We start from the raw sequence: 23,949 nt of genomic DNA, 5'->3' as shown, positions 1-23,949 counted from the left end.
AGTACCATCACTCTTTTCTGAAATGCTGCTCTTCCTAAGCAAATACAACAGCAAATCAAGTTACTGCACTTAGAGCCCTCCTGCCAATGCAGAACCTGATAAGCCCCACCCCAAAGGCAGAGTAGGAGGAGCAGAGCAAATGCTTCAAATGATAAAGCCAAAAACTTCCTTTCGCTAACCTCCCAGGAAAGGTACTTATCTAGGACTCTACAATGTCCACAGCATAAAATAGCTACGTCAACCTATAATTTACTCAAAACAAATGCCAATGTGTATAAACTTCACTATCTACAATTTAGGTAGAGTAAATTACATAATCATAACTGATAGTAACATATACTGCCAGTTAGTTTTAAAATGTATAGCATATTAACAACTCAGCGGGAGACTAACAATTTATTTCAAATGCTTTTTATTTTCATCTTACTTCGTTCAGAAAAGGATTTCAAGTAAGATACTTGCATTTCCCCTGTAAACTTTCAAAGTAGTAACCTTAAATACATTCTCACAATCAGATGCCATCTGCTTTGAAGCAGGCTGAGTAAAAAAACACTACTCACATTTACCTGTTGACATTATATTGCTGACAGAGGCAAACTCCATGAATGTGTAATAGTTGGGCAACAGGTTATGCACTGACACTTCATCCACCTCACACCGGATATCTGCTTCCTCAGAGAGGTGGCAGAAACAGGATATGGCAATTGAACAGATTCAGTGTCAGGGTTCCACAGAAACATGTACAGGGCCACTTCTAGTTTGGTCTGTGCTTGTCGGCAAATCAGGGGGTTCTGCTGCATCCTGCTGCACTATCCTGACCGTCAAGGGTGGAAGACATATATTTGCAACTTGACTAATTTTATGTATAAAACCCAACAATGCAATAAACTCTGTGCGTGCGCGCGTATGTGTGTGTGTGTGTGTGTGTGTGTGTGTGTATCTCAGCATAGAACTCACAAAAGCTTTCTCCTTTAATCATTATAGGAATTTTTCAAACCTCAAAATATCTTGTCCAAGTGAGAAATGAGATTATGTAGACCAACATAAAGCTACTATCTGTCCAATTTCAAATCAAATAGGTATTCTTCCATTCCAGATTCCAGAAATGTAAACCGATTCTAACATGGACAGGTAAAACACCGTAACATAAATCTACAGTAACAATATAATGTACTTCCCAATCAATTAGAAATGATAAAAAAAGAGGAAGTAACAGGAAATTCTATCTATTTGCTATAGGGAAGTAATAAAATAAGTACACTGCAGCACTCATTGAAACAAGGGTATAAACAAGAACTAAATATTGCTGTAGAAGATATACTTGATTCTGAATTACCTATTCCCCAAACACGAAATGGAGAAAATAATTAACAAAATAAATGCAAGTTCTACAAGTAAAATAGACAATAGTAAATACCATATGAAGGGGTGGCCTGCCCCTCCACACCTGTGGGTGCTTCTCGCTAGGTGGAACGAGAGACTTGAGAAAAGAAATAAAGACACAGAGACAAAGTATAGAGAAAGAAAAGCGGGGCCCAGGGGACCAGTGCTGTGCTTACAGAGGGCCCACACTGGCACCGGTCTCTGAGTTCCCTCAGTATTTATTGCCAAAAAGATAAGGGAGTAAATCAGCAGTAAGACATACAGATACACGGAGATGTTCCATTTTCCCAGGGACGGGCAGGAGATAGATGTTTTCTTTTACTGAGATTTAAGAGAATGGTACTGACCTTCAACCACAAGCAGGCTTTAAACATTTGCCTAACAAAGCACATTCCTTACAGCCCAAAATCCTTTCAACCTTAATTACCACAGCGATGTTTCTAGCAAGGACAAGATTGGGGGTAGAGTCACAGATTAACAGCATCTCAAATACAGAGCCAAATGGAGTCTCTTAAACTTACTTCTATCTATAACAACACAGTAACAGGCTGACCTCTTTTTTCCCCACAACCATACTGCTTAGATGTTTTTTCTTAACAAGGTTATATTAAAAATTAGGGATAAAAAAAGTTTTGGTTTGGAAAATCAACTCTTCTGTAATCATCTGATATTTTCACCTGAAATATGATTTATATTTAAAAGAAATTACACACACAAACACAAATCACAGAAACACTTATCTTTAACATGAAGCAAAATACTTTGTTTTTATCCCTGTAACTCTGTACCTTTGTTAGCTGGTACAAATTCTACACTTCTGTGGTATGAATGGTTTTTTATGGGGTGGAGGTTTATAATAATTATAGTTATCAGATAGAGCTTGTGTCAAGTGCTATTTACACATCCTTTTATTTAACCCTCACAACAACTCTGGGGCAGGAATTATTACTGTCCCCATTTTAAAGTTGAGGAACTGAGGAACAAGGATGTTAAAAAGTTGACCAATGTTCCACAAAGAGCAGTGATAGAACTAGAGCCTAAGCAGTTTTTCACTATGACACTATATTACCCAGATGAAATTTACCAAAGTTATTCAGAAAACAAATAGAGCACACAAGATGATACAGGAAAATCATGAAAGAAGCTGACCATAGAGGAGTTCCCTTTTCCCTTCTGGTGAGAGGCTCCAGGAGTACGTAGCAACTCTTCATGACCCGTGGACATTTGACTGGTTTTTCCACTAGAAGGAATATCACATCCTACGCCATAAAAAAGGGAGAAAGTGACAGGAACTTCTATCTGCCTGCTAGAAAAAACAAATAAGCTTTACTGAAGCACTGACAACCAAAAAGGATAAACACTTATTTGAGTTGTTTTCCTGTTTGCGACTCTCCTAGAAAACCTCTCCTCTCAATCTCTATGCCCCACCTTGAAGGAGAAACCCATTCACTAGAAACCCATTAGAACAAATAATGTTTACTCAATGTCTTTAAAATTTCTTTCAGTTTCCCATTCTCTAAATCATCGGAAACAGTAGATTCTACAAATATAAATTAAGTCTAGCATAAATATAAGTAAAACATCAACAAAAATCTACTGTATGAAAACTATAATTCGATCTCAGTGACAAAATTTTTTTTTCGTAAGATTTTATCCTGTGCCATGTTGGGACAACTAAAAATTGACTCTTGAGATTACGTTCTTCTGGACCAGTAATGAACCCTGGTATACACAGCAAGTATGTCACAAGAGTGACTGTGCTGACCAGGACACTACAAATTCATTACTGGATTCCTCATACTTGTATTCTGGAGATTATACCATAGGCAAGGGCATGAAAGTCTGAAGTCTAATCTCCTTCCTTATATTTGGAATAATGCCAAATTCCACTACATTAACATATCAAATAAGCCAGATGTGAATAAAACCACTTCATCACTAGTCTATTTCTAAACAATTGATTAATAACAAGCTGTACAATACTGAAAAGGACATGAGTTTCATACATTTAAAGTTTTCCACAGCTACGCTTCTAGTACCAGATAAAAACTCATTAAATCAAGTACTCCTAAAACTAGGCCATAATAGAATTTCTAAATTGATTAATTATAGAAACTATATGTTACAAGAAATTTAAGGCTCTTCTCTGTCCTCCACAACCTCGTCATGTTTCAATAGTTCAGAATCAAAAAATTTCACTCCACCCCAACAAAGGAGTCTCCTGAAATTCTCAAGAGGTTTACTGGAGGAATAGAAATAAATCTAGATTGAGGACCCTCAACCTTTTCCCTTTTGCTTCTTGACAGATAATTCTCTGGACTCGTCTAGCCATGAGATATAGGTCTTTATGATTTCTGAGAGCTATGATTCTAGAACTGGACAAAAACACATTAAATCAAGTACTCCCAAATCTACACCATAATAGAATTCTTAAATCAATTACAGAAGCTATGTGTTAAAATAAATGTTATGTATGAATTACGTCTTATGTATGAACTTGAGAGTAAAGACAGAATATGCTCCTCAGGCTACTTTGGTTATAGCAGCCCCCACTTTTCCTAGGCCTGCCCCATAGAGACCTAATTAACTCAACTAGAACTAGAATTCATCAATAGTGTGGTTTTAAGGCCAAAGCCTCAGAAAAATTTTTAAAATGCTGATTTGCCAGCCACTGTCCTTTGCACATACATATCCTTTTGAGAAACTTGGGAGGAAGGAGGAGCTGAAATAGGACCTAGTTTGGCTATAAAACACTTCTTAGTCTCTCCCCATTACCATTCCAAATATTCTTCCATTTTTTAAAGATGACATTTTGACTACCTTATTTTTAAGAAGAAATTTATTCCTGCAGATCAAAATTTCCCACAACCATTTGAGAATTTCTGTGCTACTAAGCATTTGATGACTAATTTCTTGCAGGTGTAAAAAAGCATTTGTGAGCTGCAGTAACATAAAGTTCATTGTTACTAGCATCATCAATAACCTAATGCAGATACAAGCAGACATAAGAATGGCATCCTTCCATAAGGAATACAGGTTTAGAGAAGCTTAGTTTCCTTTGCAGGGTGTTAGAGAAATAGTTATCAAAGTGTCAACAGCATTATAATCAAAGGAAATAATTCTGTAGGTTATAGAAAAAAAGCAAGTATTTATTTATAAGCCCCCTATGTTTCATTAGACTCCCAGTGTTTCTATCCATGTATCTCATCCTTGCAGTGGACATAAGCAGCAGCAATAAACCACATGCACAGCAGAGACTGCCTATAAACCCAGTGCTCCACAGTGGGGGTTTGTAAGCTACCAGTCACAGGCCAAATCCAGCCTGCCTCTTGTTATTGTAAATATAAAGTTTTGTTAAACACAGCCACACCCATTCATTCACATGTCTGTGGCCACTTTCATGCTCCAAAGGCAGAACTGAATGGTTATGACAGAAACTGTATGACCCACAAAGTCTAAAATATTTACCATCTGGCCTTTTAGAGAAAAGTTTCCTGATCCCTACTCTAGAGGTGCACCGTCTAACATGGTAGCCACTAGCCAGCCACACATGGCTACTGAGCACTTTAAGTGTCACTTGTTCAAATTGAGATGTGCTGTAAGTATAAAAGACACACCAAAGTTTGAAGACTTTATAAAAAAAAGAGAATAGAATATGTCATTAATAACTTTTATATTGATTACATGTTGAAATTATAGATAATATACACCAGGTTAAATAAAACATTAATACAATTAATTTTACCTGCTTCTTTGTACTCTTTGATGTAGTAACTAGAAAACTTTAAATATGGGGTTCTCATTATATTACCAGTGGAGAGCACTGCTCTAGAGTAAGGTTTAATTCAGCTGCCAAGTAACTAAGCACACCCATTCCTATGTGATAATGGCAAACTTCAGAATTTACACATTTACATTTCCTCGGTGTGGTCACTTCATGCTCACTGAAATGTAATGATATACATAATCTAGGAAGTAGACCACAAAATTCTGTATATATTTTTGTCTTCTAAGCTGGTATCTATGATTAATTCATTCATCAAAAGCATTGGTATTACAGAAAGTTTATGAAAGATGATAATTTAAAAAACTGAAAAAACAATATTGTTACAAAATTTTATCATTCTAGGCTTATAACTGTGAAAATCTATTAAAAACACGAAGTAACCACATTGAAATGTGAAAAACGGAATACACCAAACGACAGTACTTATGTTTGGGTGACAAAATTTAGCACTATTCTTAAAATTTATTTTCTAACTTGCTGTGATACTTTTCTTACAGTTAAAACAAGAAATTCTAATAATTTGAAGTCAAATAAAATACAAAATCATAAAACCTTTGGAAGTGTGTTACAACGTACTAAGTACTATAGAGTTAATATTTCAAGACAAAAAATACAAAATAAAATTTAAAAGTTCAATTGAAAAAATAAAAGTACATATACCTAATCTCCCAGAGCGTTTCTACAGGAACATCGGGATTCCACAAATCAATGCTATCTAACTGATGAAGAGCCAGCAGAACCTGAATTTTTTTAAAAAGAGAAAGACAAAGAGAAGACTCACGCAAACATTTTTGGTAAACATAACACTGGAGTACTTATTTTATAAATGCTAAGAAATTGAGCTATTTCATTTGTCGTTTCAATATATAGTAAAAGGTAAAAAGATATAAACTGACAAACACAAACCTCTAGGAAATAATACAGACAGAATGAAATCATTTTATTCCCATCATTCTTACTCTAACTGCCAGGTACATATAAAGCTAAATGATGAATTCAGAACAATATATAACTGTAAAAACTACTTTAAGAAATAAGCAAAATAATTTCAATAGATATTAAAGAACTCTATGAAACAAAAAGGTAATCCCCAAGTAAGAAGGGTTTGCCAAAATTAATACACAGAGTAAAAGATAAGTAAAAACTGTCTTACTTGCCACAAAACCTCTTGTAACAGAAAAGAGCAATTATTTTTCAAAATCAAGAGAGAGGAAACAACATGAATTTTGTATTTCATAGGAGATTATCCATTCTAAAGTATGTCAATTGACCATAGAACTGAAATTGGAATTTGGCTCAGAGAACATTAACAGGAATTAAATAATTCACTAAAATATTTAACATATAAATAGATTATTACATAAATTAAAACCATCAAAGATATAAAGAATAAAATGTAAACTCTTTATTCCAACTGATCCTATCTTAACTCTAATTCTACAGTCCCAACTCACATTACTCCCACGACCCTTCCACCCCCAATCCAGCAAACACTGTGAAGCTCTGTACGTTTCTTTCAGTCCTTGCTCAGCATATCAACATACAAAGGCCAGACCCACATTATCTTATTTCAAACATTTTTATTGTAATTACTTTGAGGTATTTAATGAAAACTGCAATTGTGAGAATCTTAAAAAGCTATTAATTTATAGCTCTCATATCAAGAAAAAACAACACAAATTAAGAATCAAATTTGCTACTATTGTACAAAACCTTGGTACTGGTGCTAGTTTTTTCAAGTGACAAATTTGTTTGGACGAACGAGGCAAGATGGTGCACTTCCGGGTTCTTCATCCCACCCCCAACTCTTCAACCCCCAAATGCAGCCGGCGCCCGGGAAGGTGCAGACCAACTGGGCATGTGCCAGGTGACGTCAATCCGAAGAGACCAAGATTTACCTGGTCGCACCTGTGGAACGCCCCTGACACGCCCATGCCCCACCTATTGCCCTCCCACTCCTAGAAAAGCCGCTCTCCGCCATTGAGCCACGCGGACTTCCCAGCTTCCCAGTCCTGTCGGGATGTGGGAACTCCGTCCGAGAGCTTGGGGGAGGGGCACTCTGCCGGCCTTCTTTGCCGGAGGCCGACAGACTTCTTCTCCACACCTTAGGTTACTAAAATAAACTTGCAGTTTTGCGCCTGACCTTTGCCTACTTGCTGGTTCTTTGGTGCTCGCTCTGGTGGTCTTAGAAAAACAAGACAGATGGTGCCGAACCCGGGAGGAGACCCCTCCTCAGGGCCCCCAGGGTCCGGGGAGCCTCCTCCTCCTCGTTCCACGCGGCAGACGGACCAGGACCTGAGACCCACTTCGCTCACTCTCACGGCCTCTCTGGGGTAAGTGCCCTTGTCTCCTCTTTACCACCCTCGGCCAAAATCCTGCGCAGGTCCGAGGTCCATTTTGAGCCACCAAGTGGCTTGGAAGCCACCACGTGGCTTCGGAGACCCTTGCAGGACGGAGACGTCCGCCTGAAGGTACTCTCCACTTTGGCTTCAAGAGCCTCCAGTCTATCTCTGCTGGTTCCAAAGGACGCTTTGAAGCCAGGCAGAGATCCACTTCCATTTCCATTGTGTCCATTGTGTGTCGGTAAAGAGGAAACAAATGGGAAACCCCCAGTCCAAATTTCCAAAGAGCACCCCCTTAGGGTGCCTCCTAGCCAATATAGAAACCTTACAGCTTGAATAAGACCTTAGGAGGAAGCGGTTAATTTTCCTTTCCACTGTGGCATGATCGACCTCAGCAATTTCTGCCAGCGGCTAGGCAAGTGGTCCGAAATTTACATACAAGGCTTTTGGGCCTTGGGCTCTCGTCCCTATACTCCTTCTCTCCACCCCCTCCCTTCCTGCCCAGACTCCTCCTTCCTCCTCCTTATCTACTAGTAATCCACTCGGTCCCGTGCCTCCTTCGGGGCCCCCAACTGGCTGTCTTGAGTCCCCTATCTCTGCCCACACCCTCCTACAGTGTTAGCACCTTTGCGAGAGGTGGCTGGGGCGGAGGGGGTAGTCAGAGTACATGTCCCTTTTTCATTGGCCGATCTTTCCAAAATTGAGAAGCGTTTAGGTGATTTCTCAGCTAATCCTACCATCTACATAAAGGAATTTAGATACCTTTGTCAGGCCTATGACTTAACTTGACATGACCTCCAGGTTATCCTAACCTCCACCCTAAACCCAGAGGAGCAAGAGCGCATCCTAGCGGCCGCCAGGCAGCATGCCAACCAACTACATTTAACTGACGCCGCCATCCCACTAGGGGAGCAAGCAGTCCCCTCGGCAGACCCAGACTGGAACTACCAAGCAAACCAGCCTGGGCGCCGTAGGCAAGACCTAATGGTCCAGTGTTTGTTGGCTGGTATGCAAGCAGCCTCAAACAAAACTGTAAATTTTAACAAATTAAAAGAAATTATTCAAAATCCAGAAGAAAATCCAGCCACATTCTTACATAGGCTGACTGAGGTTCTAACCCAGTATACCCGGTTAGATCCGGCCTCCCCCACAGGGGCCACCATTTTGGCGTCTTATTTCATTTCTCAATCAGCTCCTGACATTCGTAAAAAACTTCAAAAGGTAGAGGATGGTCCTCAGGCACCAATACAAGACCTAGTTAAATTAGCCTTTAAGGTCTATAGCTCCAGAGAGGAGACGGCAGGCTTGCCTTGAACAGAAGTTACAGCTCCTAGCAGCGGCTTTACAGCCCAGTGGTAACCCCACACCAGAGAGCACACACCCCGCAGACTCCAAAGCTACAAAAGGAGCCTGCCTACTGTAAGTGCGGCAAGGTAGGACACTATGCCAACAGGTGTCCGCAAGGTCCCCGAGCCCCAACGCAGCCTTGCTATAAGTGCAAGGCATCAGGACATTAGGCCAGTCAATGTCCTAACCCTCGTCCACCAGCAACCCCCTGCCTTGCTTGCCAGCAGGGAGGAAACTGGAAGTCTGATTGCCCCACCCTGAGAACAGGTGCCACGCCTCCACGTGACCCCCTTTCCCAGGATCCTGGGAGCTCCTACATCTGGACGACGACGACAACTGAAGGTGCCGAGACTCGGGGACCCCCATCACCCTCGCCAAGCCGCGGGTAACTCTCCTGGTAGCGGGTAAGACAATTACTTTTTTAATCAACAGCGAGGCTACCTATTCTGTTTTGCCGTCCTTCTCTGGACCTAGCCTTCCATCCAATATCTCTGTAGTAGGAGTAAGGGGAAAGCCATCCACTCCACGAAAAACTCCAATCCTTAATTGCTGCCTGGCCAACAACTACTTTGCGCACTCATTCCTCATTCCCAGCTAAAAAGGGCCCCTACCGAAAGCAATCAGTGGAAATCAGTTTGGCTTTCCCCACTCGCCTCAAACTTACTAAATTTTCTTAACTATCTCATACTCCCCAACCTTGCCAGGACTATCCTTCTGGGTTTTGCCCATATTCCAACAAATGCTTCCATTCCTCATTCCTATACTAATACTGTGCCTTATTTTATTTTTCATCCGTGCGTCCAAATACCAACCATGGGCCCTGACCTTAACAACGCCCCTTAACAGCAGGAAGTAGCCAGACAGACCACGGCGCCCCTTTATCACTATTATCAATAAAAGGTTGGACTGTTTGGACGAACGAGGCAAGATGGTGCACTTCCGGGTTCTTCATCCCACCCCCAACTCTTCCCGCGCGTGCGAAAATGCAGCCGGCGCCCGGGAAGGTGCAGACCAACTGGGCATGCGCCAGGTGACATCAATCCGAAGAGACCAAGATTTACCTGGTCGCACCTGTGGAACGCCCCTGACACGCCCATGCCCCACCTATTGCCCTCCCACTCCTAGAAAAGCCGCTCTCCACCATTGAGCCACGCGGACTTCCCAGCTTCCCAGTCCTGTCGGGATGTGGGAACTCCGTCCGAGAGCTTGGGGGAGGGGCACTCTGCCGGCCTTCTTTGCCGGAGGCCGACAGACTTCTTCTCCACACCTTAGGTTACTAAAATAAACTTGCGGTTTTGCGCCTGACCTTTGCCTACTTGCTGGTTCTTTTGTGCTCGCTCTGGTGGTCTTAGAGAAACAAGACAAAATTCACTATATTTTTGTTTCATAAAACTTTAAAAGTATATATTGAAAGAAAAGCCTTTTCCCGCTTTGATTTTCTTTCCATGTTCCCTTCTTCTTTTTGTATTTTCCACATTTTAACAAAGCCATAAACACAGTATACTCACTTGACGTTTCATATTTTTCCATACTGCTGTGTGATCTATAAAGGTTTTTGTTTGTTTTCCTTTCTTTCTTTTTCTTTTTTTGAGATGGCGTCTCACTCTTTTGCCCAGGCTGGAGTGCAGTGGCGGCTCACTGTAAGCTCGGCAACCACGCCCGGCTAATTTTGTTTTTGTATTTTTAGTAGAGACAGGGTTTCACCACGTTAGCCAGAACGGTCTCAATCTCCTGATCTTGTAATCCGCCCGCCGTGGCCTCCCAAAGTGCTGTTATTACAGGTGTGATCATCGTGCCCGACCGATCTATATATTTTTTTTGAGATGGGGTTTCACTCTGTCTCCCAGGCTGCAGTGCAGTGGCGCCATCTTGGTTGACTGCATCTTCTGCCTCCCCGGTTTAAGCAGTTTTCTGCCTCAGCCTCCCAAGTAGCTGGGATTGCAGGTGCCCATCACGACCCCGGCTAATTTTTTTTTTTTTTTTTTTTTTGTATTTATAGTAGAGACAGGGTTTCACCATGTTGGCCAGGCTGATCTTGAATTCCTGACCTCATGATCCACCCACCTCAGCCTCCCAAAGTGCTGGGATTACAGGTGTGAACCATGACGCCCGGCCCTAGATAGGTTTTAATGAATGTTCAACAGCTCATTAAGTTAAAATACCATTCTCATTACTGAATATTAACCTTGTCTCCTCTTAGTAAATAAAGTTCTCCTAATATTTTCCTATTACAATTAAGTGCAGTAAGTACCTATGTGTGCAGCTTTTTCCTTTCGAGTTATATTCATACGACTTTTAAAGTCATAGAAATTGAATTATTTGTACAAAAAAAGAAATGTTTGTATAGTTCCTGCCAAATAGCCTTCCAGAAAGACTGCAAGAAATGTATCAATTTATGGGACCAATAGCAACATAAACAAATATGGAAGCAATGACTACTTAATAAGTGCTAAACGATTTTTTTTTAAATAAAGTCTCGCTCTTGTCCCCCAGGCTGGAGTGCAATGGCACGATCTCGACTCACTGCAACCTCCACCTCCCGAATTCACCCGCCTAGGCCTCCCAAAGTGCTGGGATTACAGACGTGGGCCATTGCACCGGGCCAAAACATTTTTAATAAACATTTTTACTGAAGTATATATAAACCGTTTTACAGTACGTACAGTAGGATGGCTATAACCAAAAAAGACACATTGTAACAAGTGTTACCAAGGATGCAGAAATAATAAAAGCTTCATACATTGTTACTGGGAATATAAAATGATACTGCTGCTTTGGAAAAGAGTTTGACAGTTCCCCAAAAGTTCAACAGAGTTCCCACATGACTTAGCAGTTCCACTCCTATACTTAAGAGATTTATGTCCACATATAGACTTTTACACAAATGTTCATAGCAGCATTATGCATAATAGCCATAAAGTGGAAACAACCCCAAATGTCCACCAACGGATAACTAGATGAACAAAACAGAGATACATACGATCAAGTATTTGGCAATAAAAAGAAAGGAAATACTGATTCATACCACAACATAAATGCACCTTGAAAACATTAAGTCAAGGCAGCCAGACGTAAAAGGCCACATATTCTAGGATTCCATTCATGTGAAACATCGAAAACAAACAAATCCATAGAGACAAAATAGATTACTAGTTGGTAGGGATGAGGGAATGGGGAGTCAAGTTTCTTTCTGGGGTGATAAAAATGTCATGGATTAGAGAGTAGTGATAGCTGCACAATTGTGTGAATAAGAACTACTTAAAATGGGCAACTTGAGGGAATATGAATTATGTCTCAATTTTAAAATCAATTATTTTTCATATTTAATAAAAATATTTTAAAACATTTTAAAGTCAACTGCAATTAGAAAAGTTTGAACTATTGTATTAAGCATAACAATTCGTACACTGTTGTTACTATGTGATATAAAGTAAGTAAACTCCTGCTTTCTCCATGGAGTTTTATAAAACAATATACAGACATAAACATACCATTTCCAGAAATGGCATCCACCTATTACTCATAGAAATCACACACCAAAGGAATACCATGAATGTACATGTAACAACCTTTGCTTCAAGAACCTGGAATTCATTTTCCACTTACCTCCAGTGCCTCCTGGGCAATCTCTGGCATGTGTGGCTGAGGGACCAGTTGGACGAGGCCTGTAATTAATTCTGCTGTACTGCCTTGGGTTTCAGCAAGCCCCTGTTTTCTTGGATTCTCTAAGGAAAAAAAGGAAACTTCAGTTAAAAAAAATAAATTGTCAGAGATTAGAGGGAGGAAGGAATAGACAGTGACTGCCAAAGGGGACTAGGTTTCTTTCAGGGGCAATAACAATTTTCTATAACTAGGCCGGGCACAGTAGTTCATGCCTCTAAGCCCAGCACTTTGGGAGGCCATGGTGGGTGGATCACCTGAGGTCAGGGGTTTGATACCAGCCTGACCAATACGGTGAAACCCTCTCTCTACTAAAATTATAAAAATTAGCCCAGCGTGGTGGCATGGTGGCATGTGCCTGTAGTCCCAGCTACTCGGGAGGCTGAGGCAGGAGAATCGCTTGAGCCTGGGAGGTGGAGGTTGCAGTGAGCTGAGATGGCGCCACTGCACTCCAGTCTGGGACACAGAGCGAGACTCTGTCTCAATAAAAAGAAAAGAAAAGAAAAAAGTTCTAGAATTAAATAGTGGTAATGGTTGCAGAACCTTGTAAATATACTGAAAACTGAATTGTAAACTTTAAAATGGTTAATTTTAGTTTATGTGGGTATAGTATTTTTATCTCAATACAAATTACAATAATAATTTTGTAAAATTAAAACTTTTTTTAGGCCGGGCGTGGTGGCTCAAGCCTGTAATCCCAGCACTTTGGGAGGCCGAGGTGGGCGGATCACGAGGTCAGGAGATCGAGACCGTCCTGGCTAATACGGTGAAACCCCGTCTCTACTAAAAAAATACAAAAAAACTAGCCGGGCGAGGTCCGGCGTCTGTAGTCCCAGCTACTCGGCAGGCTGAGGCAGGAGAATGGCATAAACCCGGGAGGCGGAGCTTGCAGTGAGCCGAGATCCAGCCACTGCACTCCAACCTGGGCGACAGAGCGAGACTCCGTCTCAAAAAAATAAAAAATAAAAAAATAAAAAAAAAACCTTTTTTTAAGGATTCTTTTAATCCACATCTATACTTATTAATGCGAATAATGTCCAAGGAAAATCCTAATGAAAACAAAAACCATTAATTCCCATTAAAAATTACATCAATAATATGAGGAGTAATTTTTTTCCAACAGTAAACTGACTAAAGAATGTATCTCTGGTTTGGAACTTACTGGTTTTGAGCTTATACATGATTGTGGTCAAAGGTAAAGGACATACATGTTGGATAAGGATCACATGATTATCCTGTACAGCCCTCTTGTCCCATACGAAGGTCCTGCCCAAATCCACACAGCTGGTGACAAAGCAAAGGCTAGAATTCACATCACCTGATACCCATACTTTGGTCCTTTTCATTGTGGAAAAACATAGTGTACTAAGCAAAGAAAATTAACGTTGTATATAAACGCGAATGTCTACTTTTTTGTTTTTTTTTTGAAACAGAGTTTCATTCTTGTCACTCACGCTGGAGTGCAATGGCACGATCTTGGCTCACTGCAACTTCTGCCTCCCAGGGTCAAGTGATTCTCCTGCCTCAGTCTCCTGAGTACCTGGGATTATAGGTGTGCACCACCACGTCCAGCTAATTTTTGCATTATTAGCAGAGACAGGGTTTCACCATGTTGGCCAGACCTGACCTCAGGTGATCCGCCTGCCTCAGCCTCCCAAGTGCTGGGATTACAGGCACAAGCCACCACACCTGGCTGAATGCTCACCTATTTAAAGAGACTAAAATGTTAATCTCTTAACTTGGAGGCAAATATTTGCACTTCAGGAATATATGGTTTGGCCCGGTGTGGTGGCTCATGCCAGTAATCCCAGTGCTTTGGGAGGCTGAGGCAGGCAGACTGCTTGAGGTCAGGAGTTTGAGACCTGCCTGGCCACCACGGAGAAACCCCATCTCTTCTAAAAGTACAAAAATTGGCCGGGGTGGTGGCAGGTGCCTGTAATATCACCTACTTGGGAGGCTGGGGCAGGAGAATCACTTGATCCCGGGAGGCAGAGGTTGCAGCGGGCAGAGATCATACCACTGCACTCCAGCCTGGGTGATACAGGAGGAGACTCTGTCTCAAAAAAAAAAAAAAAAAAATGAGGCCAATATGACTACTTATGTCCCATATTTTTATTTTGCTAACTATACATTTTTCTCCATTATGACGACTAAGGTAAGCCCTCACTAAAGTATATTTATAATTTAAAACCATTAGCTTATTTTCTGACATTTATATAAATTCACTCAAAACCAAACAATTTTTATTGAATGCCAAAACACAACAACAAAAAGGAGATGTTTCCCATCCTCCATGAGCATGTAGTCTCATGGGGGAAGATATCATCAATAAGATAATCAGACCAACAAGCATAAAATTGCAGATCACATAAGAGCTTAAAGGTACATGCTGCTATGACAGCCTATGACATGGAAAAGTGTCCTAGTCAGGAAGGCTTCCTTAGTGCAGTGAAAATAGCTTAGAATGAGTAGGAATTACTATGTGAAGGGTAAACAGATTCTAGGCAGAGGGAAAAGCAAATGCAAGGGAAGTATGAAGGTATGCGGTTAGGAAGATTGAAATGAAGACCATCAGGAATAGAGCAGAGGAAGACAAAAAATGTAATGCTACATGTGGAAGAAATGGTAGATGGGAGAAAGATTTTTGCACGACCCTGTAGATCTATTCGGAGTCTGGTCTTTATAAGCAAGAGCAATTTCAACTAAAAGCTTTCAAGCTGAGAAGGGGCATAATAAAATGTGCTTTTTAAAGAGATTGCCATAACTTCAGTGTGGAGAAATGATCGGGGGGAATCTACGAAATGATGCAAGCTGAGTAATTAGGAGGCTTGAGAAATTGAGAGTACTGTGATGGAAGACACAATCATATTACTTTAAAAATACCATGATTGAGACCATTTAACAATTATTCCTACATTCTTCCTAAATAACTGACTTTTCTTTTTTTTTTTTCTTTTTTTTTTGAGACTGTGTCTCACTCTGTTGCCCAGGCTGGAGGGCAGTGGTGTGATCTCAACTCACTCCAAGCTCTACCTCCTGAGTTCATGCCATTGTCCTGCCTCAGCCTCCCAAGGAGCTGGGACTAAAGGCGCCTGCCACCACGCCTGGCTATTTTTTGTGTGTTTACAGAATGGTCTCCATCTCCTGACCTCATGATCCACCTGCCTCGGCTTCCCAAAGTGCTGGGATTACGAGCGTGAGCCACCACTCGCTATTTTTACGTAAAAGACAAAATGGTCAAATATTTACAATGATTCTTCCATTTTAATGTACTTATGGTTACTCTGAGAAAACTTATTAACCACTAGATGGCAGCAAAACAAATAGTTTCCATTTCAAATGATCCTTGGAAAATGGCAAGTTTTGCTTACATTCTTCTTCAAACAGCAATTAGTAGAAAAGGCCTTGTTGAGTTTGGTGCCTGCTCTGAATGTGAATTATGGCCATGGAAACAGAGTGCTGCTAATATTATGTGATCTTCATGATGAAATAATGCCACAAATAGCTTGTGACACACAACAAAGGAATGAAGAGAAAGGGAATTTCATTATTTGTATGCAGTTTCACTGACAGGTCTTACGGAATTTTTTCATGCCAAAGATCTGTTTATTCTAATTAGACTCTCAAATTTGAATGGGTTTTTCAGAGTTAAAGTATCATAGGCTTTCATTTGGGGTCAATGATCCTTTGGGAATGTTTTTTCTTCTTCTCTCCACTCTCCAAGAAAAATTACTCATAAATAAATACACATTTTTAAAAATTCATGAGGTTTCATAGAACTCTTGGAACCACAGACACGTAGTTAGAAACTCCCTTTATTACAGCAATTTGAAGACATATGCCACTGAAATTGAAAGCACCTTAACACTTTTTAAAAAGCCTGTTACTGAACAAAGCAGTAAGACACCTCGTTTGATGCTGTTCTCCAGGGACTGAAGAAACTCAACAAAGGTTAAACTTGTCATCCTATGAAAGTCACAATATAGAACTATTACATTTAGGGAATAAATAATATTAGTATTAAACTGTATCTTAATAATAGCAATAATAGCTAACATTTATTTAGTGCTTATTATGCACCAGGCGTTGTTCCTAAAAGCATTGTATGCACTATTTCAATCTTCTTAACAATATATCTGAGATAGGAACTATTATGATCCCAATATTTCAGATAAGAAAACTAAGGCATAGAAAGGTTAAATAATCACCCAAATCACACAGCTAGTAAGTAGTCTCCAGCATCCATGCTGTTAATCACTTCTCTATGACTCATTTTTATTATTTGCATTATTCCTAATTACTCTGTGTACCAGAATGATGATGTCAGGAATCTAACACCATCTGAGGCAATAAGAGTAGTTATGACAATAACTGAGTACCAGCCAAGCACAGTGGCTCATGTTTGTAATCATAGAACTTGGGGAGGCCAAGGCTGGAGGATCACTTGAGGCTGGGAGTTCAAGGTTGCAGTAAGCCATCACTGAGCCACTGGACTCCAGCCTGGGAAGCAGAGCAAGACCCTGTCGCAAAATAATGATGATGATGATGATGATGATGATGATGATATTCAAGTACTAACCACACACATTGTCACCTCATTCTCTTTCCAATACAGTATTTGTAGGCAGAGTCAATGATAACAGAAAGCTGATAACAGGAAGAAAGATGGATAGGAAAGCTAAATTGGCAACAGCAAATGGAGATTTTTTAAACCAATGTTGTAGATGTAGATGGCACCGTGATCAGTGGTTGCTTCTATCCCCCACACCAGCATTATACCTGAATAATGTATAACCTAGTAATAGGATGAGAACAGAGATCTCACCAAAGTATGTCAGTTTAATGATAGGGAAATTAAGAAGAAACAGAAATGTTAAGAAATAATAATGGCAATTAAGAATCTGATCTAATTATCTTTGTATTCGTTATACATTAGTTTTCTTAGATATGTCTTAGTTTTCAGGTATGATCAAAGTATCCTCAAGGTCTTGGCATTTCAGTTAAACCAAATTAACTTAGTGTGATAATTTTGAGACATTTCATAAAAAAATACACAAAGCTAGAGTTTGGATCTGCATGAATTAGTTTCACCATGGACAAGAGAAGACACTCATAGCTTCTTCTTTCCAGATCTGTAGGTTTTTCTTTCCATTTAAGGCTTGTTACTTTTCCTTTAAATGTAAGACTCTTAAAAACAAAACAATAACATGGTATCAGACATAAGACTCAGGATAATAGCTATCCAACCTTTTAAAAGAAATTTATTATTAAAAAACTTTGAAGAAAAGCTATTTTTATACTACCAAATGTGTGGTATAAGTAGAAACACTCAGTAATGAGCATAAGGTCAGTATTATTAAGCTTTAAAAAATGAAAATAGTTTTTGCACCATCTATGTTTTTTCTAGTCAGTGTAATAAAACAATGAAAATCTATTACAATACTAAAACCTTAATATAGGGTTGTAAAATATCTCCTATGTAAAAAGCTCTTTTCCAAAATGTAAAAACATAAGGGGAAAAATATTTGGTCTACAGTTCTCACAAATATACACACTGGGTAATTAATTTAACAAACATTCCCCACAAATATATAAAAGTATTTCACAGACTCTACAATATTATCACTTGTAAGATGCATCATTATTTGATGTCCTAAGGAATGAAAAACTGCTGTCAATTATAAGACACCATTTAAAATAAGATACACTCCCAATTTCAGAGAAGTGTAAAAATAAGCACTTCTTAGAATTAATGAAGTATGTTATCTAGGCAATCTCTGTATTTACTAGCTTAATTGTAAAATTTGCTTTTCCCTCGGTGGCAATCCATCTCTTTCAAGTTACAGAATGCGCACATTTTGCCTGAATGTTCTATTCATAAAACAGAAAGAATTCTGAGAAAGCTAAACTTATGGAAAATATGTTTCAATTACAGACACATGATGAACTAAAATAATTATAGATGTTTTTCAACCAAAAATCCAACAATTATATTCCCGATCTAATGTCATCTATCACTATAAAACATTTCCTTTTTTTCTTGAAAAAAACACAAAACTATCTGATTTTGACATGAATGCCTTTATGTAAACATATATATATGTGTGTGTGTGTGTGTGTATATATACATATAATACACAAATAGGAGACTGTGTACCAACTGTGGACCCATAATACAAATGTCCAAGTAAACAGGGTAAAAAGCAGACATGCATATCTACAACATGAATAAACTATCCTCAGTGTTTAAGTGAAATATGCGTTTGTTATTATACTCCAGAACACTGAAGGGTTTTAGTCCTCAGAGGGGACGAATAGCTATTTAACGCACACATTTATACTCAAGAATAACACTACAGAAGAGAAATAACAAAGCCTACAAATAGCTTGCTTTTATAACTGCCCTCCAACTCCAAGGCAAATGTTTTACTAAATGATTTAATAAATTCTGGTTTTACTGTTTGCTCTCTTTCCGCTGTGTTTTTTTTTTTGAGACAGAGTCTCGCTCTGTTGCCCAGGCTGGAGTGCAATGGCGTGATCTCTGTTCACTGGAAGTTCCGCCGCCTCCCGGGTTCACACCTGCCTCAGCCTCCCTAGAAGCTGGGACTACAAGCGCCCGCCACAACGCCTGGCTAATTTTTTTGTATTTTTAGTAGAGACGGGGTTTCACTGTGTTCACAAGGATGGTCTCGGTCTCCTGACCTCGTGATCCGTCCGCCTCGACCTCCCAAAGTGCTGGGATTACAGGCGTGAGTCACCGCGCCCAGCCTCAGCTGTATTTTTTCCTCACTCTAAGTTGAGGTGTTTCACCTTAGATCAAGCTGAAACTTTGATTACACACATTTATTTACTTTGATGTTACTAAGTGTAACTATCAAATGGCTCTTCCCTGATGCAGCCATTGTACAGAAGATCAGAAAACAATGAGCAGATATTAGAATTTTTCCTTATTTAAGAATCATTTCCAAAAAAAGTATGTCATATGCCACATAACAACATTTCAGTCAATGATAGACAATATGTAACAGCTGAAAACTTCCTATCATTCAGTGACACAACCATCATGAGATCCAAGCACAACGCATTACTTTTCATTTGTAGTGATGTTGGTGTAAACAAACCTTCACTTCCAGTCATGTAAAAAAAGTATAGCACACAATTATGTATAGTATACAATACTTCAGAATAAGTAACTGTTACTAGTTTATGTATTTAGTATAATATATATGTTTTTGAGATGGAGTCTCACTTTGTTGCCCAGGCTGGAGTGCAGTGGTGTGATCTCAGCTCACTGCAACCTCTGCCTCCTGGGTTCAAGCAACTTTCCTGCCTCAGCCTCCTGAGTAGCGGGGACTACAGGTGCACACTACCACGCCTGACTTTTTTTCTTTTTTTGTATTTTTAGTGGAGAAGGGGTTTTGCCATGTGGGCCAGGCTGGTCTCAACTCCTGACCTCAGGTGATCCACTCGCCTTGACCTCCCAAAGTGCTGGTACTGCAGGGGTGAGCCACCAGGCCCAGCAGACTATCGTATACTTTTTATTGTTATTTTAGAGTATACTCCTATTTAAAGATAAAAAGTTAACTATGAAACACAGCCTCAGAAGGTCCTTCAGGAGGTAATCCAGAAGAAGGCATTGTTACCACAAGAGATGACGGCTCCACACATTATTTCCCCTAAAAACCTTCCAATGGGAGCAGATATGGAGGTGGAAGACAGTAACACTGATGACCTTGACCCCATGTAGGCCTAGGCTAATGTGTATGTTTGTGACTCAGTTTTTAACAGAGTTTTCAAAATAAAAATTAAAATAGAACATTTTTCAAGTGGAAAAAAAATTACAGGATATAAAGAAAAATATTTTTATATAGCTAGCTGTACAATGTGTTTTAAGCTGTTATTAAAAGAGTCAAAAAGTTAAAAAAATTAAAGTTTATGAATTTTAAAAGCTACACTGAAGTTAATTAAGTATCAAAGAAAAAATGCTTTTTATAAATTTGGTGTAGCTTAAGTGTATAGTGTTTACAAAGTCTACAGAATAGATGCTGAGCATGGGAAAAAAGCAAAGAAAGTATTAGGCTTCACATTCACTCAGCACTCACTCACTCAATGACTCATCCAGAGCAACTTCCGGTCCTGCAAACTCCATTCGTGTTAAGTGCCCTATACATTTCATTTTCTTTTATGCTGTATTGATACTGCACCTTTTCTGTTTGAATAAGCAAATACTTACCATTGTGCTACAACTGCCTATAGTATTCAGTACAGTAACATACAATATGGGTTTATAGCCTAGGAACAATAGGCTAGACCATATATCCTAGGTATGTAGCAGGCTATATAACCATCAAGGTTCATGTAAGTAGACCCTATGATGTTTGCACAATGACTGAATCACTAAGGACGTACTCATTTCTCAAGACATGTCCCTGTCATTAAGTGATGTATGACTACATTAGTTAAATTATGTCACCTCTTAATCCCAAGTATCAGTATGTAAATTCTGTTCCAACATGACTGCCTAATATGAAATGTATGACTTCAGAAATTCTAAAAAATTTAATTTATCTCAAATACCTTTTAATTTTAGTGGGTTACATAAAGTCAGGAACAACATGCTAAAGAATGAATGTTTCTTAATTACAAATGTAAGAAAAAAATTCATTCATTCATTAGTTCATCTTCCGTATTGCAGGTATTAGTAGAAATACAAGCTGGTTGGTACATGCGATCTGGCCAAAGATGAGAGGCAATCATGTCTGGGAAGACATTCATGAACCAGAGTCTTCAGGTATCCATTAAAGGCCCAAAGCACTCGTAAATTTAGACCATGTGACTGAATTACAGGCATGGAAGAAGAATCTGCTGAGCCAGCATGCCGTTTAAGATAAAAAATGTTGCAAAATAACACATATTTGTGAAAATTCATACTTCTGTTATCAGCAGTTCTTAATTTTATGAAAGCAGATGTTAGTTTTCAAACAGTAAAATTAGTGCTGGGAAAAACATTTCAAATATTAAAAAATACTAGAAAAGTACTAAGAGGAGAAGTTATGGCTCAACAATCATAAAAAAATGGCCAAAGAGTTTAAATAACTAGTCAATATAAAATAATAAAACTATCTTGGATTGTATTAATAGAAACAAGCTATGTAAACACAACCGTTTAATAGCTTTTATCAATTATTACATCATAGTATTACATCTGGAACACTAACATCAGATCTTAACATGACATTCTAATTTTAAAAATTTGTGTTAGGTTGGTCTTTCCAGAAGAGAAGCAAACCAGATGTAAGAAGGTTTTTTGTTTTTCTTTGTTTGAGACAGAGTCTTGCCCTGTTGCCCAGGCTGGAGTACAGTGACAAGATCGTGACTCAATGCAACATCCGCCCCCCAGGTTCAAGCGATTCTCCTGCCTCAGCCTCCCGAGTAGCTGGAACTACAGGCACATGCCACCATGTCTGGCTAATTTTTTTGTATTTTTAGTAGAGACAGGGTTTCACCATGTTGGCCAGGCTGGTCTCAAACTCCTGGTCTCACGTAATCCGCCTGCCTAGGCCTCCCAAAGTGCAAGGATTATAGGCGTGAGCCACTGCGCCCAGCCTGGAGAAGGGTTTTGAAACCAGATCAAGTAAGAAATTCATTATTCCATTGATTCTGCAAATATGTACTAAATGCCCAATATGTACCAGGTGTTGTTTAAAAGCTAGGGATTCAGTGTTGAATAAGCTAGACAAAGTTCCTGCTTTCATCAAGCTAACTTGCTAGTGAAGAAGAATAACTAAAGGACCTGATAGACACTGGACTGAATGTCATGAAACCTCAGAACTAACTCTGGTTGACTATCCTTGCCACTACTTGTTATTAGTATAATTTTATTTAAGCTTCAGTTTCCTTAGCTATAAAAACAGACTCAACAAACACACATACACTTTTAAAGAGACCTAAAGGGGCCAGGCACAGTGGCTCATGCCTATGTCCCCAGCACTTTGGGAGACCGAGGCAGGTGGATCACTTGAGATCAGAGTTCAAAAGTAGCCTGCTCAAAATGGTGAAACCCCATCTCTACTAAAAATACAAAATTAGCCGGGCATTATGGTGGGCACCTGTAATCTCAGCCAGTCGGGAGGCTAAGGCAGGATAATCATTTGAACCTGGGATGTGGAAGTTGGAGTGAGCCAAGATTGCATCACTGCACTCCAGCCTGGGTGACAGAATGGGAGTCAGAGTGGGACTCTGTCTCAAGAGAAGAAAAGAGAGGCGGTGGGGAGAGAGAGAGAGAGCGCTAAAAGAATAAAATCCCTTCCAATGCCAAAACTATATAAAAATTAAAAGAATTTTAGGAGTACAGAATAACTTATTCAAATATCTGCAGGGCCACCTTGTGGAAGAATCAGAAGTATTCTATACAGCTCCAAAAGGAAGAGGATCAGTGATGGCTGGAAGTGACAGAGACATGATTCTATCTTGGTCGAAGATAAAATTTTCAAATAATTAGCTCCTTCCAACCAGTAACTTGTCTCCAAAACAGAAAGTGTTAACAAAGCCTTGAAGCAGATATTATTTTACTTATACTGTTCTACAAATTGAACACCTTGATTGCTACTTCTGAAGCAAGCGAATGGTTCAGGTTTACCAGAGTCCCAAATCATTTGAGGTGATACAAATGAGGGACAACCCACTGAACACACTCTGTAATACAGTGGTTCTCAACTGGTGGTGACTTTGTCCCCCAGGGGACATCTGGACATGTTTGGAGACATGTTTGGTTTTCGTGAATGGGGGGGCTGAGGGGTAAGGGGAATATTGGCATCTAGTGGGTAGAGGCCAGAGATGCTGCTGAACATCCCACAATGCACAGTACAGCCCCCTGTAACAGAGTTATCCAGTCCAAAATGTTAATAGTGCCAACAGTGAGAAACTGATATTCGGTATTATCCATAAACTATTTATTATATATATTTGCCTGTGTTGCCAGACTCCATGCCACCTGTAGTCAGTTTCTTTTTTTCTTTCCCCCCTTGTTTTTGAGACAGACTCTTGCTCTTGTTGCCCAGGCTGGAGTGCAATGGCACCATCTCGGCTCACTACAACCTCCGTCTCCTGGGTTCAAGCAATTCTCCTGTCTCGGGGTAGCTGGGATTACAGACATACGCCACCACGCCTGGCTAATTTTTGTATTTTTAGTAGAGACGGGGTTTTGCCATGTTGGCCAAGCTGGTCTTGAACTCCTGACCTCGTGATCCACCCACCTTGGCCTCTCAAAGTGCTGGGATTACACGCTTTAGCCACCGTGCCTGGTGAGTTCTTCATTAGGCATTTTCAATCTTGGAATCTTCTGTCTGTTTAATTCATCATGCTTCCCTAGCATTAGCACCTTTCCTTGGCAAGAAGGTCAATACTTCCATACTGGTTATCTGATTGTTA

At 39.7% G+C, this 23,949-nt stretch overlaps 1 pseudogene; it reads right to left on the bottom strand.

The window, feature by feature from the left end:
- Positions 1 to 720: 720 nt before the first annotated feature.
- The window catches only part of LOC113220047, a 42,485-nt pseudogene continuing 19,256 nt past the window's right edge, over positions 721 to 23,949 (bottom strand).

This window comes from Piliocolobus tephrosceles, chromosome 17 (assembly GCF_002776525.5).
Source record: "Piliocolobus tephrosceles isolate RC106 chromosome 17, ASM277652v3, whole genome shotgun sequence".
NCBI lineage: Eukaryota > Metazoa > Chordata > Mammalia > Primates > Cercopithecidae > Piliocolobus > Piliocolobus tephrosceles.
The sequence above is the reverse complement of the archived record's forward strand: the minus strand, read 5'-3'. Positions and strand labels throughout refer to the sequence as shown.